The following is a 19452-nucleotide window of genomic DNA, read 5'->3' as shown; positions in this document are numbered from 1 at the left end:
GTGCTGAACGAAAACCAATGATTTTTCACCCTGTTTTCATGCGAAATGGCTAAAATAAATATTTCACGTTTGTTTCACTCAAACAGTGTCTCCTGTCATATGCTGAACTGATCGCATTGGGGATTTGGCCTAAAACATGATTTTGTACAATGTTCATGGAACTCAGCTTGAAACGTACTTGCAGACTTAAAAACCCTTGCCTATTGTAGATCGCGCCTGTCCTTCCAGTGCTGAACGAAAAACAATGATTTTGGACCCTGTTTTCATGCGAAATGGCTAAAATAAATATTTCACGTTTGTTTCACTCAAACAGTGTCTCCTGTCATATTCTGAACTGGTCGCATTGGGGATTTGGCCTAAAACATGATTTTGGAAAATGTTCATGGAACTCAGCTTGAAGCGTACTTGCAGACTTAAAAACCCTTGCCTATTGTAGATCGCGCCTGTCCTTCCAGTGCTGAACGAAAAACAATGATTTTGGACCCTGTTTTCATGCGAAATGGCTAAAAGAAATATTTCACGTTTGTTTCACTCAAACAGTGTCTCCTGTCTAATGCTGAACTGGTCGCATTGGGGATTTGGCCTAAAACATGATTTTGGACAATGTTCATGGAACTCAGCTTGAAACGTACTTGCAGACTTAAAAACCCTTGCCTATTGTAGATCGCGCCTGTCCTTCCAGTGCTGAACGAAAAACAATGATTTTGGACCCTGTTTTCATGCGAAATGGCTAAAATAAATGTTTCACGTTTGTTTCACTCAAACAGTGTCTCCTGTCATATGCTGAACTGGTTGCATTGGGGATTTGGCCTAAAACATGATTTTGGACAATGTTCATGGAACTCAGCTTGAAACGTACTTGCAGACTTAAAAACCCTTGCCTATTGTAGATCGCGCCTGTCCTTCCAGTGCTGAACGAAAAACAATGATTTTGGACCCTGTTTTCATGCGAAATGGCTAAAAGAAATGTTTCACGTTTGTTTCACTCAAACAGTGTCTCCTGTCATATGCTGAACTGGTTGCATTGGGGATTTGGCCTAAAACATGATTTTGGACAATGTTCATGGAACTCAGCTTGAAACGTACTTGCAGACTTAAAAACCCTTGCCTATTGTAGATCGCGCCTGTCCTTCCAGTGCTGAACGAAAAACAATGATTTTGGACCCTGTTTTCATGCGAAATGGCTAAAATAAATATTTCACGTTTGTTTCACTCAAACAGTGTCTCCTGTCATATGCTGAACTGGTCGCATTGGGGATTTGGCCTAAAACATGATTTTGGACAATGTTCATGGATCTCAGCTTGAAACGTACTTGCAGACTTAAAAACCCTTGCCTATTGTAGATCGCGCCTGTCCTTCCAGTGCTGAACGAAAAACAATGATTTTGGACCCTGTTTTCATGCGAAATGGCTAAAAGAAATATTTCACGTTTGTTTCACTCAAACAGTGTCTCCTGTCATATGCTGAACTGGTCGCATTGTGGATTTGGCCTAAAACATGATTTTGGACAATGTTCATGGATCTCAGCTTGAAACGTACTTGCAGACTTAAAAACCCTTGCCTATTGTAGATCGCGCCTGTCCTTCCAGTGCTGAACGAAAAACAATGATTTTGGACCCTGTTTTCATGCGAAATGGCTAAAATAAATGTTTCACGTTTGTTTCACTCAAACAGTGTCTCCTGTCATATGCTGAACTGGTCGCATTGGGGATTTGGCCTAAAACATGATTTTGGACAATGTTCATGGAACTCAGCTTGAAACGTACTTGCAGACTTAAAAACCCTTGCCTATTGTAGATCGCGCCTGTCCTTCCAGTGCTGAACGAAAACCAATGATTTTTCACCCTGTTTTCATGCGAAATGGCTAAAAGAAATGTTTCACGTTTGTTTCACTCAAACAGTGTCTCCTGTCATATGCTGAACTGGTTGCATTGGGGATTTGGCCTAAAACATGATTTTGGACAATGTTCATGGAACTCAGCTTGAAACGTACTTGCAGACTTAAAAACCCTTGCCTATTGTAGATCGCGCCTGTCCTTCCAGTGCTGAACGAAAAACAATGATTTTGGACCCTGTTTTCATGCGAAATGGCTAAAATAAATATTTCACGTTTGTTTCACTCAAACAGTGTCTCCTGTCATATGCTGAACTGGTCGCATTGGGGATTTGGCCTAAAACATGATTTTGGACAATGTTCATGGAACTCAGCTTGAAACGTACTTGCAGACTTAAAAACCCTTGCCTATTGTAGATCGCGCCTGTCCTTCCAGTGCTGAACGAAAAACAATTATTTTGGACCCTGTTTTCATGCGAAATGGCTAAAATAAATGTTTCACGTTTGTTTCACTCAAACAGTGTCTCCTGTCATATGCTGAACTGGTCGCATTGGGGATTTGGCCTAAAACATGATTTTGGACAATATTCATGGAACTCAGCTTGAAATGTACTTGCAGACTTAAAAACCCTTGCCTATTGTAGATCGCGCCTGTCCTTCCAGTGCTGAACGAAAAACAATGATTTTGGACCCTGTTTTCATGCGAAATGGCTAAAAGAAATGTTTCACGTTTGTTTCACTCAAACAGTGTCTCCTGTCATATGCTGAACTGGTTGCATTGGGGATTTGGCCTAAAACATGATTTTGGACAATGTTCATGGAACTCAGCTTGAAACGTACTTGCAGACTTAAAAACCCTTGCCTATTGTAGATCGCGCCTGTCCTTCCAGTGCTGAACGAAAAACAATGATTTTGGACCCTGTTTTCATGCGAAATGGCTAAAATAAATATTTCACGTTTGTTTCACTCAAACAGTGTCTCCTGTCATATGCTGAACTGGTCGCATTGTGGATTTGGCCTAAAACATGATTTTGGACAATGTTCATGGATCTCAGCTTGAAACGTACATGCAGACTTAAAAACCCTTGCCTATTGTAGATCGCGCCTGTCCTTCCAGTGCTGAACGAAAACCAATGATTTTTCACCCTGTTTTCATGCGAAATGGCTAAAATAAATATTTCACGTTTGTTTCACTCAAACAGTGTCTCCTGTCATATGCTGAACTGATCGCATTGGGGATTTGGCCTAAAACATGATTTTGTACAATGTTCATGGAACTCAGCTTGAAACGTACTTGCAGACTTAAAAACCCTTGCCTATTGTAGATCGCGCCTGTCCTTCCAGTGCTGAACGAAAAACAATGATTTTGGACCCTGTTTTCATGCGAAATGGCTAAAATAAATGTTTCACGTTTGTTTCACTCAAACAGTGTCTCCTGTCATATGCTGAACTGGTTGCATTGGGGATTTGGCCTAAAACATGATTTTGGACAATGTTCATGGAACTCAGCTTGAAACGTACTTGCAGACTTAAAAACCCTTGCCTATTGTAGATCGCGCCTGTCCTTCCAGTGCTGAACGAAAAACAATGATTTTGGACCCTGTTTTCATGCGAAATGGCTAAAATAAATATTTCACGTTTGTTTCACTCAAACAGTGTCTCCTGTCATATGCTGAACTGGTCGCATTGGGGATTTGGCCTAAAACATGATTTTGGACAATGTTCATGGAACTCAGCTTGAAGCGTACTTGCAGACTTAAAAACCCTTGCCTATTGTAGATCGCGCCTGTCTTTCCAGTGCTGATCGAAAAACAATGATTTTGGACCCTGTTTTCATGCGAAATGGCTAAAAGAAATGTTTCACGTTTGTTTCACTCAAACAGTGTCTCCTGTCATATGCTGAACTGGTCGCATTGTGGATTTGGCCTAAAACATGATTTTGGACAATGTTCATGGAACTCAGCTTGAAGCGTACTTGCAGACTTAAAAACCCTTGCCTATTGTAGATCGCGCCTGTCTTTCCAGTGCTGAACGAAAAACAATGATTTTGGACCCTGTTTTCATGCGAAATGGCTAAAATAAATATTTCACGTTTGTTTCACTCAAACAGTGTCTCCTGTCATATGCTGAACTGGTCGCATTGTGGATTTGGCCTAAAACATGATTTTGGACAATGTTCATGGAACTCAGCTTGAAACGTACTTGCAGACTTAAAAACCCTTGCCTATTGTAGATCGCGCCTGTCCTTCCAGTGCTGAACGAAAACCAATGATTTTTCACCCTGTTTTCATGCGAAATGGCTAAAATAAATATTTCACGTTTGTTTCACTCAAACAGTGTCTCCTGTCATATGCTGAACTGGTCGCATTGGGGATTTGGCCTAAAACATGATTTTGGACAATGTTCATGGAACTCAGCTTGAAGCGTACTTGCAGACTTAAAAACCCTTGCCTATTGTAGATCGCGCCTGTCTTTCCAGTGCTGATCGAAAAACAATGATTTTGGACCCTGTTTTCATGCGAAATGGCTAAAAGAAATGTTTCACGTTTGTTTCACTCAAACAGTGTCTCCTGTCATATGCTGAACTGGTCGCATTGTGGATTTGGCCTAAAACATGATTTTGGACAATGTTCATGGAACTCAGCTTGAAACGTACTTGCAGACTTAAAAACCCTTGCCTATTGTAGATCGCGCCTGTCCTTCCAGTGCTGAACGAAAACCAATGATTTTTCACCCTGTTTTCATGCGAAATGGCTAAAATAAATATTTCACGTTTGTTTCACTCAAACAGTGTCTCCTGTCATATGCTGAACTGATCGCATTGGGGATTTGGCCTAAAACATGATTTTGTACAATGTTCATGGAACTCAGCTTGAAACGTACTTGCAGACTTAAAAACCCTTGCCTATTGTAGATCGCGCCTGTCCTTCCAGTGCTGAACGAAAAACAATGATTTTGGACCCTGTTTTCATGCGAAATGGCTAAAATAAATATTTCACGTTTGTTTCACTCAAACAGTGTCTCCTGTCATATTCTGAACTGGTCGCATTGGGGATTTGGCCTAAAACATGATTTTGGAAAATGTTCATGGAACTCAGCTTGAAGCGTACTTGCAGACTTAAAAACCCTTGCCTATTGTAGATCGCGCCTGTCCTTCCAGTGCTGAACGAAAAACAATGATTTTGGACCCTGTTTTCATGCGAAATGGCTAAAAGAAATATTTCACGTTTGTTTCACTCAAACAGTGTCTCCTGTCATATGCTGAACTGGTCGCATTGGGGATTTGGCCTAAAACATGATTTTGGACAATGTTCATGGAACTCAGCTTGAAACGTACTTGCAGACTTAAAAACCCTTGCCTATTGTAGATCGCGCCTGTCCTTCCAGTGCTGAACGAAAAACAATGATTTTGGACGCTGTTTTCATGCGAAATGGCTAAAATAAATATTTCACGTTTGTTTCACTCAAACAGTGTCTCCTGTCATATGCTGAACTGGTTGCATTGGGGATTTGGCCTAAAACATGATTTTGGACAATGTTCATGGAACTCAGCTTGAAGCGTACTTGCAGACTTAAAAACCCTTGCCTATTGTAGATCGCGCCTGTCTTTCCAGTGCTGATCGAAAAACAATGATTTTGGACCCTGTTTTCATGCGAAATGGCTAAAATAAATGTTTCACGTTTGTTTCACTCAAACAGTGTCTCCTGTCATATGCTGAACTGGTCGCATTGTGGATTTGGCCTAAAACATGATTTTGGACAATGTTCATGGAACTCAGCTTGAAACGTACTTGCAGACTTAAAAACCCTTGCCTATTGTAGATCGCGCCTGTCCTTCCAGTGCTGAACGAAAAACAATGATTTTTCACCCTGTTTTCATGCGAAATGGCTAAAATAAATATTTCACGTTTGTTTCACTCATACAGTGTCTCCTGTCATATGCTGAACTGATCGCATTGGGGATTTGGCCTAAAACATGATTTTGTACAATGTTCATGGAACTCAGCTTGAAACGTACTTGCAGACTTAAAAACCCTTGCCTATTGTAGATCGCGCCTGTCCTTCCAGTGCTGAACGAAAAACAATGATTTTGGACCCTGTTTTCATGCGAAATGGCTAAAATAAATGTTTCACGTTTGTTTCACTCAAACAGTGTCTCCTGTCATATGCTGAACTGGTCGCATTGGGGATTTGGCCTAAAACATGATTTTGGACAATGTTCATGGAACTCAGCTTGAAATGTACTTGCAGACTTAAAAACCCTTGCCTATTGTAGATCGCGCCTGTCCTTCCAGTGCTGAACGAAAAACAATGATTTTGGACCCTGTTTTCATGCGAAATGGCTAAAATAAATATTTCACGTTTGTTTCACTCAAACAGTGTCTCCTGTCATATGCTGAACTGGTCGCATTGGGGATTTGGCCTAAAACATGATTTTGGACAATGTTCATGGAACTCAGCTTGAAGCGTACTTGCAGACTTAAAAACCCTTGCCTATTGTAGATCGCGCCTGTCTTTCCAGTGCTGATCGAAAAACAATGATTTTGGACCCTGTTTTCATGCGAAATGGCTAAAAGAAATGTTTCACGTTTGTTTCACTCAAACAGTGTCTCCTGTCATATGCTGAACTGGTCGCATTGTGGATTTGGCCTAAAACATGATTTTGGACAATGTTCATGGAACTCAGCTTGAAGCGTACTTGCAGACTTAAAAACCCTTGCCTATTGTAGATCGCGCCTGTCTTTCCAGTGCTGAACGAAAAACAATGATTTTGGACCCTGTTTTCATGCGAAATGGCTAAAATAAATATTTCACGTTTGTTTCACTCAAACAGTGTCTCCTGTCATATGCTGAACTGGTCGCATTGTGGATTTGGCCTAAAACATGATTTTGGACAATGTTCATGGAACTCAGCTTGAAACGTACTTGCAGACTTAAAAACCCTTGCCTATTGTAGATCGCGCCTGTCCTTCCAGTGCTGAACGAAAAACAATGATTTTGGACCCTGTTTTCATGCGAAATGGCTAAAATAAATGTTTCACGTTTGTTTCACTCAAACAGTGTCTCCTGTCATATGCTGAACTGGTCGCATTGTGGATTTGGCCTAAAACATGATTTTGGACAATGTTCATGGAACTCAGCTTGAAACGTACTTGCAGAATTAAAAACCCTTGCCTATTGTAGATCGCGCCTGTCCTTCCAGTGCTGAACGAAAAACAATGATTTTGGACCCTGTTTTCATGCGAAATGGCTAAAATAAATATTTCACGTTTGTTTCACTCAAACAGTGTCTCCTGTCATATGCTGAACTGGTCGCATTGGGGATTTGGCCTAAAACATGATTTTGGACAATGTTCATGGAACTCAGCTTGAAGCGTACTTGCAGACTTAAAAACCCTTGCCTATTGTAGATCGCGCCTGTCTTTCCAGTGCTGAACGAAAAACAATGATTTTGGACCCTGTTTTCATGCGAAATGGCTAAAAGAAATATTTCACATTTGTTTCACTCAAACAGTGTCTCCTGTCATATGCTGAACTGGTCGCATTGGGGATTTGGCCTAAAACATGATTTTGGACAATGTTCATGGATCTCAGCTTGAAACGTACTTGCAGACTAAAAACCCTTGCCTATTGTAGATCGCGCCTGTCCTTCCAGTGCTGAACGAAAAACAATGATTTTGGACCCTGTTTTCATGCGAAATGGCTAAAAGAAATATTTCACGTTTGTTTCACTCAAACAGTGTCTCCTGTCATATGCTGAACTGGTCGCATTGTGGATTTGGCCTAAAACATGATTTTGGACAATGTTCATGGAACTCAGCTTGAAACGTACTTGCAGACTTAAAAACCCTTTCCTATTGTAGATCGCGCCTGTCCTTCCAGTGCTGAACGAAAACCAATGATTTTGGACCCTGTTTTCATGCGAAATGGCTAAAATAAATATTTCACGTTTGTTTCACTCAGACAGTGTCTCCTGTCATATGCTGAACTGGTCGCATTGGGGATTTGGCCTAAAACATGATTTTGGACAATGTTCATGGAACTCAGCTTGAAATGTACTTGCAGACTTAAAAACCCTTGCCTATTGTAGATCGCGCCTGTCCTTCCAGTGCTGAACGAAAAACAATGATTTTGGACCCTGTTTTCATGCGAAATGGCTAAAAGAAATGTTTCACGTTTGTTTCACTCAAACAGTGTCTCCTGTCATATGCTGAACTGGTTGCATTGGGGATTTGGCCTAAAACATGATTTTGGACAATGTTCATGGAACTCAGCTTGAAACGTACTTGCAGACTTAAAAACCCTTGCCTATTGTAGATCGCGCCTGTCCTTCCAGTGCTGAACGAAAAACAATGATTTTGGACCCTGTTTTCATGCGAAATGGCTAAAAGAAATGTTTCATGTTTGTTTCACTCAAACAGTGTCTCCTGTCATATGCTGAACTGGTTGCATTGGGGATTTGGCCTAAAACATGATTTTGGACAATGTTCATGGAACTCAGCTTGAAACGTACTTGCAGACTTAAAAACCCTTGCCTATTGTAGATCGCGCCTGTCCTTCCAGTGCTGAACGAAAAACAATGATTTTGGACCCTGTTTTCATGCGAAATGGCTAAAATAAATATTTCACGTTTGTTTCACTCAGACAGTGTCTCCTGTCATATGCTGAACTGGTCGCATTGGGGATTTGGCCTAAAACATGATTTTGGACAATGTTCATGGAACTCAGCTTGAAATGTACTTGCAGACTTAAAAACCCTTGCCTATTGTAGATCGCGCCTGTCCTTCCAGTGCTGAACGAAAAACAATGATTTTGGACCCTGTTTTCATGCGAAATGGCTAAAAGAAATGTTTCACGTTTGTTTCACTCAAACAGTGTCTCCTGTCATATGCTGAACTGGTTGCATTGGGGATTTGGCCTAAAACATGATTTTGGACAATGTTCATGGAACTCAGCTTGAAACGTACTTGCAGACTTAAAAACCCTTGCCTATTGTAGATCGCGCCTGTCCTTCCAGTGCTGAATGAAAAACAATGATTTTGGACCCTGTTTTCATGCGAAATGGCTAAAATAAATATTTCACGTTTGTTTCACTCAAACAGTGTCTCCTGTCATATGCTGAACTGGTCGCATTGGGGATTTGGCCTAAAACATGATTTTGGACAATGTTCATGGAACTCAGCTTGAAGCGTACTTGCAGACTTAAAAACCCTTGCCTATTGTAGATCGCGCCTGTCTTTCCAGTGCTGAACGAAAAACAATGATTTTGGACCCTGTTTTCATGCGAAATGGCTAAAAGAAATATTTCACGTTTGTTTCACTCAAACAGTGTCTCCTGTCATATGCTGAACTGGTCGCATTGTGGATTTGGCCTAAAACATGATTTTGGACAATGTTCATGGAACTCAGCTTGAAACGTACTTGCAGACTTAAAAACCCTTGCCTATTGTAGATCGCGCCTGTCCTTCCAGTGCTGAACGAAAACCAATGATTTTGGACCCTGTTTTCATGCGAAATGGCTAAAATAAATATTTCACGTTTGTTTCACTCAAACAGTGTCTCCTGTCATATGCTGAACTGATCGCATTGGGGATTTGGCCTAAAACATGATTTTGTACAATGTTCATGGAACTCAGCTTGAAACTTACTTGCAGACTTAAAAACCCTTGCCTATTGTAGATCGCGCCTGTCCTTCCAGTGCTGAACGAAAAACAATGATTTTGGACCCTGTTTTCATGCGAAATGGCTAAAAGAAATGTTTCACGTTTGTTTCACTCAAACAGTGTCTCCTGTCATATGCTGAACTGGTTGCATTGGGGATTTGGCCTAAAACATGATTTTGGACAATGTTCATGGAACTCAGCTTGAAACGTACTTGCAGACTTAAAAACCCTTGCCTATTGTAGATCGCGCCTGTCTTTCCAGTGCTGAACGAAAAACAATGATTTTGGACCCTGTTTTCATGCGAAATGGCTAAAAGAAATATTTCACGTTTGTTTCACTCAAACAGTGTCTCCTGTCATATGCTGAACTGGTCGCATTGTGGATTTGGCCTAAAACATGATTTTGGACAATGTTCATGGAACTCAGCTTGAAACGTACTTGCAGACTTAAAAACCCTTGCCTATTGTAGATCGCGCCTGTCCTTCCAGTGCTGAACGAAAACCAATGATTTTGGACCCTGTTTTCATGCGAAATGGCTAAAATAAATATTTCACGTTTGTTTCACTCAAACAGTGTCTCCTGTCATATGCTGAACTGATCGCATTGGGGATTTAGCCTAAAACATGATTTTGTACAATGTTCATGGAACTCAGCTTGAAACTTACTTGCAGACTTAAAAACCCTTGCCTATTGTAGATCGCGCCTGTCCTTCCAGTGCTGAACGAAAAACAATGATTTTGGACCCTGTTTTCATGCGAAATGGCTAAAATAAATGTTTCACGTTTGTTTCACTCAAACAGTGTCTCCTGTCATATGCTGAACTGGTTGCATTGGGGATTTGGCCTAAAACATGATTTTGGACAATGTTCATGGAACTCAGCTTGAAACGTACTTGCAGACTTAAAAACCCTTGCCTATTGTAGATCGCGCCTGTCCTTCCAGTGCTGAACGAAAAACAATGATTTTGGACCCTGTTTTCATGCGAAATGGCTAAAATAAATATTTCACGTTTGTTTCACTCAAACAGTGTCTCCTGTCATATGCTGAACTGGTTGCATTGGGGATTTGGCCTAAAACATGATTTTGGACAATGTTCATGGAACTCAGCTTGAAACGTACTTGCAGACTTAAAAACCCTTGCCTATTGTAGATCGCGCCTGTCTTTCCAGTGCTGAACGAAAAACAATGATTTTGGACCCTGTTTTCATGCGAAATGGCTAAAAGAAATATTTCACGTTTGTTTCACTCAAACAGTGTCTCCTGTCATATGCTGAACTGATCGCATTGGGGATTTAGCCTAAAACATGATTTTGTACAATGTTCATGGAACTCAGCTTGAAACTTACTTGCAGACTTAAAAACCCTTGCCTATTGTAGATCGCGCCTGTCCTTCCAGTGCTGAACGAAAAACAATGATTTTGGACCCTGTTTTCATGCGAAATGGCTAAAATAAATGTTTCACGTTTGTTTCACTCAAACAGTGTCTCCTGTCATATGCTGAACTGGTTGCATTGGGGATTTGGCCTAAAACATGATTTTGGACAATGTTCATGGAACTCAGCTTGAAACGTACTTGCAGACTTAAAAACCCTTGCCTATTGTAGATCGCGCCTGTCCTTCCAGTGCTGAACGAAAAACAATGATTTTGGACCCTGTTTTCATGCGAAATGGCTAAAATAAATATTTCACGTTTGTTTCACTCAAACAGTGTCTCCTGTCATATGCTGAACTGGTCGCATTGGGGATTTGGCCTAAAACATGATTTTGGACAATGTTCATGGAACTCAGCTTGAAGCGTACTTGCAGACTTAAAAACCCTTGCCTATTGTAGATCGCGCCTGTCTTTCCAGTGCTGATCGAAAAACAATGATTTTGGACCCTGTTTTCATTCGAAATGGCTAAAAGAAATGTTTCACGTTTGTTTCACTCAAACAGTGTCTCCTGTCATATGCTGAACTGGTCGCATTGTGGATTTGGCCTAAAACATGAGTTTGGACAATGTTCATGGAACTCAGCTTGAAACGTACTTGCAGACTTAAAAACCCTTGCCTATTGTAGATCGCGCCAGTCCTTCCAGTGCTGAATGAAAAACAATGATTTTGGACCCTGTTTTCATGCGAAATGGCTAAAATAAATATTTCACGTTTGTTTCACTCAAACAGTGTCTCCTGTCATATGATGAACTGGTCGCATTGGGGATTTGGCCTAAAACATGATTTTGGACAATGTTCATGGAACTCAGCTTGAAACGTACTTGCAGACTTAAAAACCCTTGCCTATTGTAGATCGCGCCTGTCCTTCCAGTGCTGAACGAAAACCAATGATTTTGGACCCTGTTTTCATGCGAAATGGCTAAAAGAAATGTTTCACGTTTGTTTCACTCAAACAGTGTCTCCTGTCATATGCTGAACTGGTTGCATTGGGGATTTGGCCTAAAACATGATTTTGGACAATGTTCATGGAACTCAGCTTGAAACGTACTTGCAGACTTAAAAACCCTTGCCTATTGTAGATCGCGCCTGTCCTTCCAGTGCTGAACGAAAAACAATGATTTTGGACCCTGTTTTCATGCGAAATGGCTAAAAGAAATGTTTCACGTTTGTTTCACTCAAACAGTGTCTCCTGTCATATGCTGAACTGGTCGCATTGGGGATTTGGCCTAAAACATGATTTTGGACAATGTTCATGGAACTCAGCTTGAAGCGTACTTGCAGACTTAAAAACCCTTGCCTATTGTAGATCGCGCCTGTCTTTCCAGTGCTGATCGAAAAACAATGATTTTGGACCCTGTTTTCATGCGAAATGGCTAAAAGAAATGTTTCACGTTTGTTTCACTCAAACAGTGTCTCCTGTCATATGCTGAACTGGTCGCATTGTGGATTTGGCCTAAAACATGATTTTGGACAATGTTCATGGAACTCAGCTTGAAACGTACTTGCAGACTTAAAAACCCTTGCCTATTGTAGATCGCGCCTGTCCTTCCAGTGCTGAACGAAAAACAATGATTTTGGACCCTGTTTTCATGCGAAATGGCTAAAATAAATATTTCACGTTTGTTTCACTCAAACAGTGTCTCCTGTCATATGATGAACTGGTCGCATTGGGGATTTGGCCTAAAACATGATTTTGGACAATGTTCATGGAACTCAGCTTGAAACGTACTTGCAGACTTAAAAACCCTTGCCTATTGTAGATCGCGCCTGTCCTTCCAGTGCTGAACGAAAAACAATGATTTTGGACCCTGTTTTCATGCGAAATGGCTAAAAGAAATGTTTCACGTTTGTTTCACTCAAACAGTGTCTCCTGTCATTTGCTGAACTGGTTGCATTGGGGATTTGGCCTAAAACATGATTTTGGACAATGTTCATGGAACTCAGCTTGAAGCGTACTTGCAGACTTAAAAACCCTTGCCTATTGTAGTTCGCGCCTGTCTTTCCAGTGCTGAACGAAAAACAATGATTTTGGACCCTGTTTTCATGCGAAATGGCTAAAATAAATATTTCACGTTTGTTTCACTCAAACAGTGTCTCCTGTCATATGCTGAACTGGTCGCATTGGGGATTTGGCCTAAAACATGATTTTGGACAATATTCATGGAACTCAGCTTGAAACGTACTTGCAGACTTAAAAACCCTTGCCTATTGTAGATCGCGCCTGTCCTTCCAGTGCTGAACGAAAAACAATGATTTTGGACCCTGTTTTCATGCGAAATGGCTAAAATAAATATTTCACGTTTGTTTCACTCAAACAGTGTCTCCTGTCATATGCTGAACTGGTCGCATTGTGGATTTGGCCTAAAACATGATTTTGGACAATGTTCATGGAACTCAGCTTGAAACGTACTTGCAGACTTAAAAACCCTTGCCTATTGTAGATCGCGCCTGTCCTTCCAGTGCTGAACGAAAAACAATGATTTTGGACCCTGTTTTCATGCGAAATGGCTAAAATAAATATTTCACGTTTGTTTCACTCAAACAGTGTCTATTGTCATATGATGAACTGGTCGCATTGGGGATTTGGCCTAAAACATGATTTTGGACAATGTTCATGGAACTCAGCTTGAAACGTACTTGCAGACTTAAAAACCCTTGCCTATTGTAGATCGCGCCTGTCCTTCCAGTGCTGAATGAAAAACAATGATTTTGGACCCTGTTTTCATGCGAAATGGCTAAAAGAAATGTTTCACGTTTGTTTCACTCAAACAGTGTCTCCTGTCATTTGCTGAACTGGTTGCATTGGGGATTTGGCCTAAAACATGATTTTGGACAATGTTCATGGAACTCAGCTTGAAGCGTACTTGCAGACTTAAAAACCCTTGCCTATTGTAGATCGCGCCTGTCTTTCCAGTGCTGAACGAAAAACAATGATTTTGGACCCTGTTTTCATGCGAAATGGCTAAAAGAAATATTTCACGTTTGTTTCACTCAAACAGTGTCTCCTGTCATATGCTGAACTGGTCGCATTGGGGATTTGGCCTAAAACATGATTTTGGACAATATTCATGGAACTCAGCTTGAAACGTACTTGCAGACTTAAAAACCCTTGCCTATTGTAGATCGCGCCTGTCCTTCCAGTGCTGAACGAAAAACAATGATTTTGGACCCTGTTTTCATGCGAAATGGCTAAAAGAAATGTTTCATGTTTGTTTCACTCAAACAGTGTCTCCTGTCATATGCTGAACTGGTTGCATTGGGGATTTGGCCTAAAACATGATTTTGGACAATGTTCATGGAACTCAGCTTGAAACGTACTTGCAGACTTAAAAACCCTTGCCTATTGTAGATCGCGCCTGTCCTTCCAGTGCTGAACGAAAAACAATGATTTTGGACCCTGTTTTCATGCGAAATGGCTAAAATAAATATTTCACGTTTGTTTCACTCAGACAGTGTCTCCTGTCATATGCTGAACTGGTCGCATTGGGGATTTGGCCTAAAACATGATTTTGGACAATGTTCATGGAACTCAGCTTGAAACGTACTTGCAGACTTAAAAACCCTTGCCTATTGTAGATCGCGCCTGTCCTTCCAGTGCTGAATGAAAAACAATGATTTTGGACCCTGTTTTCATGCGAAATGGCTAAAATAAATATTTCACGTTTGTTTCACTCAAACAGTGTCTCCTGTCATATGCTGAACTGGTCGCATTGGGGATTTGGCCTAAAACATGATTTTGGACAATGTTCATGGAACTCAGCTTGAAGCGTACTTGCAGACTTAAAAACCCTTGCCTATTGTAGATCGCGCCTGTCTTTCCAGTGCTGAACGAAAAACAATGATTTTGGACCCTGTTTTCATGCGAAATGGCTAAAAGAAATATTTCACGTTTGTTTCACTCAAACAGTGTCTCCTGTCATATGCTGAACTGGTCGCATTGTGGATTTGGCCTAAAACATGATTTTGGACAATGTTCATGGAACTCAGCTTGAAACGTACTTGCAGACTTAAAAACCCTTGCCTATTGTAGATCGCGCCTGTCCTTCCAGTGCTGAACGAAAACCAATGATTTTGGACCCTGTTTTCATGCGAAATGGCTAAAATAAATGTTTCACGTTTGTTTCACTCAAACAGTGTCTCCTGTCATATGCTGAACTGGTTGCATTGGGGATTTGGCCTAAAACATGATTTTGGACAATGTTCATGGAACTCAGCTTGAAACGTACTTGCAGACTTAAAAACCCTTGCCTATTGTAGATCGCGCCTGTCTTTCCAGTGCTGAACGAAAAACAATGATTTTGGACCCTGTTTTCATGCGAAATGGCTAAAAGAAATATTTCACGTTTGTTTCACTCAAACAGTGTCTCCTGTCATATGCTGAACTGGTCGCATTGTGGATTTGGCCTAAAACATGATTTTGGACAATGTTCATGGAACTCAGCTTGAAACGTACTTGCAGACTTAAAAACCCTTGCCTATTGTAGATCGCGCCTGTCCTTCCAGTGCTGAACGAAAAACAATGATTTTGGACCCTGTTTTCATGCGAAATGGCTAAAATAAATATTTCACGTTTGTTTCACTCAAACAGTGTCTATTGTCATATGATGAACTGGTCGCATTGGGGATTTGGCCTAAAACATGATTTTGGACAATGTTCATGGAACTCAGCTTGAAACGTACTTGCAGACTTAAAAACCCTTGCCTATTGTAGATCGCGCCTGTCCTTCCAGTGCTGAATGAAAAACAATGATTTTGGACCCTGTTTTCATGCGAAATGGCTAAAAGAAATGTTTCACGTTTGTTTCACTCAAACAGTGTCTCCTGTCATTTGCTGAACTGGTTGCATTGGGGATTTGGCCTAAAACATGATTTTGGACAATGTTCATGGAACTCAGCTTGAAGCGTACTTGCAGACTTAAAAACCCTTGCCTATTGTAGATCGCGCCTGTCTTTCCAGTGCTGAACGAAAAACAATGATTTTGGACCCTGTTTTCATGCGAAATGGCTAAAAGAAATATTTCACGTTTGTTTCACTCAAACAGTGTCTCCTGTCATATGCTGAACTGGTCGCATTGGGGATTTGGCCTAAAACATGATTTTGGACAATATTCATGGAACTCAGCTTGAAACGTACTTGCAGACTTAAAAACCCTTGCCTATTGTAGATCGCGCCTGTCCTTCCAGTGCTGAACGAAAAACAATGATTTTGGACCCTGTTTTCATGCGAAATGGCTAAAAGAAATGTTTCATGTTTGTTTCACTCAAACAGTGTCTCCTGTCATATGCTGAACTGGTTGCATTGGGGATTTGGCCTAAAACATGATTTTGGACAATGTTCATGGAACTCAGCTTGAAACGTACTTGCAGACTTAAAAACCCTTGCCTATTGTAGATCGCGCCTGTCCTTCCAGTGCTGAACGAAAAACAATGATTTTGGACCCTGTTTTCATGCGAAATGGCTAAAATAAATATTTCACGTTTGTTTCACTCAGACAGTGTCTCCTGTCATATGCTGAACTGGTCGCATTGGGGATTTGGCCTAAAACATGATTTTGGACAATGTTCATGGAACTCAGCTTGAAATGTACTTGCAGACTTAAAAACCCTTGCCTATTGTAGATCGCGCCTGTCCTTCCAGTGCTGAACGAAAAACAATGATTTTGGACCCTGTTTTCATGCGAAATGGCTAAAAGAAATGTTTCACGTTTGTTTCACTCAAACAGTGTCTCCTGTCATATGCTGAACTGGTTGCATTGGGGATTTGGCCTAAAACATGATTTTGGACAATGTTCATGGAACTCAGCTTGAAACGTACTTGCAGACTTAAAAACCCTTGCCTATTGTAGATCGCGCCTGTCCTTCCAGTGCTGAATGAAAAACAATGATTTTGGACCCTGTTTTCATGCGAAATGGCTAAAATAAATATTTCACGTTTGTTTCACTCAAACAGTGTCTCCTGTCATATGCTGAACTGGTCGCATTGGGGATTTGGCCTAAAACATGATTTTGGACAATGTTCATGGAACTCAGCTTGAAGCGTACTTGCAGACTTAAAAACCCTTGCCTATTGTAGATCGCGCCTGTCTTTCCAGTGCTGAACGAAAAACAATGATTTTGGACCCTGTTTTCATGCGAAATGGCTAAAAGAAATATTTCACGTTTGTTTCACTCAAACAGTGTCTCCTGTCATATGCTGAACTGGTCGCATTGTGGATTTGGCCTAAAACATGATTTTGGACAATGTTCATGGAACTCAGCTTGAAACGTACTTGCAGACTTAAAAACCCTTGCCTATTGTAGATCGCGCCTGTCCTTCCAGTGCTGAACGAAAACCAATGATTTTGGACCCTGTTTTCATGCGAAATGGCTAAAATAAATATTTCACGTTTGTTTCACTCAAACAGTGTCTCCTGTCATATGCTGAACTGATCGCATTGGGGATTTGGCCTAAAACATGATTTTGTACAATGTTCATGGAACTCAGCTTGAAACTTACTTGCAGACTTAAAAACCCTTGCCTATTGTAGATCGCGCCTGTCCTTCCAGTGCTGAACGAAAAACAATGATTTTGGACCCTGTTTTCATGCGAAATGGCTAAAATAAATGTTTCACGTTTGTTTCACTCAAACAGTGTCTCCTGTCATATGCTGAACTGGTTGCATTGGGGATTTGGCCTAAAACATGATTTTGGACAATGTTCATGGAACTCAGCTTGAAACGTACTTGCAGACTTAAAAACCCTTGCCTATTGTAGATCGCGCCTGTCCTTCCAGTGCTGAACGAAAAACAATGATTTTGGACCCTGTTTTCATGCGAAATGGCTAAAATAAATATTTCACGTTTGTTTCACTCAAACAGTGTCTCCTGTCATATGCTGAACTGGTCGCATTGGGGATTTGGCCTAAAACATGATTTTGGACAATGTTCATGGAACTCAGCTTGAAGCGTACTTGCAGACTTAAAAACCCTTGCCTATTGTAGATCGCGCCTGTCTTTCCAGTGCTGATCGAAAAACAATGATTTTGGACCCTGTTTTCATGCGAAATGGCTAAAAGAAATGTTTCACGTTTGTTTCACTCAAACAGTGTCTCCTGTCATATGCTGAACTGGTCGCATTGTGGATTTGGCCTAAAACATGAGTTTGGACAATGTTCATGGAACTCAGCTTGAAACGTACTTGCAGACTTAAAAACCCTTGCCTATTGTAGATCGCGCCAGTCCTTCCAGTGCTGAATGAAAAACAATGATTTTGGACCCTGTTTTCATGCGAAATGGCTAAAATAAATATTTCACGTTTGTTTCACTCAAACAGTGTCTCCTGTCATATGATGAACTGGTCGCATTGGGGATTTGGCCTAAAACATGATTTTGGACAATGTTCATGGAACTCAGCTTGAAACGTACTTGCAGACTTAAAAACCCTTGCCTATTGTAGATCGCGCCTGTCCTTCCAGTGCTGAACGAAAACCAATGATTTTGGACCCTGTTTTCATGCGAAATGGCTAAAAGAAATGTTTCACGTTTGTTTCACTCAAACAGTGTCTCCTGTCATATGCTGAACTGGTTGCATTGGGGATTTGGCCTAAAACATGATTTTGGACAATGTTCATGGAACTCAGCTTGAAACGTACTTGCAGACTTAAAAACCCTTGCCTATTGTAGATCGCGCCTGTCCTTCCAGTGCTGAACGAAAAACAATGATTTTGGACCCTGTTTTCATGCGAAATGGCTAAAAGAAATGTTTCACGTTTGTTTCACTCAAACAGTGTCTCCTGTCATATGCTGAACTGGTCGCATTGGGGATTTGGCCTAAAACATGATTTTGGACAATGTTCATGGAACTCAGCTTGAAGCGTACTTGCAGACTTAAAAACCCTTGCCTATTGTAGATCGCGCCTGTCTTTCCAGTGCTGATCGAAAAACAATGATTTTGGACCCTGTTTTCATGCGAAATGGCTAAAAGAAATGTTTCACGTTTGTTTCACTCAAACAGTGTCTCCTGTCATATGATGAACTGGTCGCATTGGGGATTTGGCCTAAAACATGATTTTGGACAATGTTCATGGAACTCAGCTTGAAACGTACTTGCAGACTTAAAAACCCTTGCCTATTGTAGATCGCGCCTGTCCTTCCAGTGCTGAACGAAAAACAATGATTTTGGACCCTGTTTTCATGCGAAATGGCTAAAAGAAATGTTTCACGTTTGTTTCACTCAAACAGTGTCTCCTGTCATTTGCTGAACTGGTTGCATTGGGGATTTGGCCTAAAACATGATTTTGGACAATGTTCATGGAACTCAGCTTGAAGCGTACTTGCAGACTTAAAAACCCTTGCCTATTGTAGTTCGCGCCTGTCTTTCCAGTGCTGAACGAAAAACAATGATTTTGGACCCTGTTTTCATGCGAAATGGCTAAAATAAATATTTCACGTTTGTTTCACTCAAACAGTGTCTCCTGTCATATGCTGAACTGGTCGCATTGGGGATTTGGCCTAAAACATGATTTTGGACAATATTCATG

This window comes from Coregonus lavaretus (genome assembly GCF_964263955.1).
Source record: "Coregonus lavaretus genome assembly, chromosome: 6".
NCBI classification, from domain to species: Eukaryota; Metazoa; Chordata; class Actinopteri; order Salmoniformes; family Salmonidae; genus Coregonus; species Coregonus lavaretus.
The sequence above is the reverse complement of the archived record's forward strand: the minus strand, read 5'-3'. Positions refer to the sequence as shown.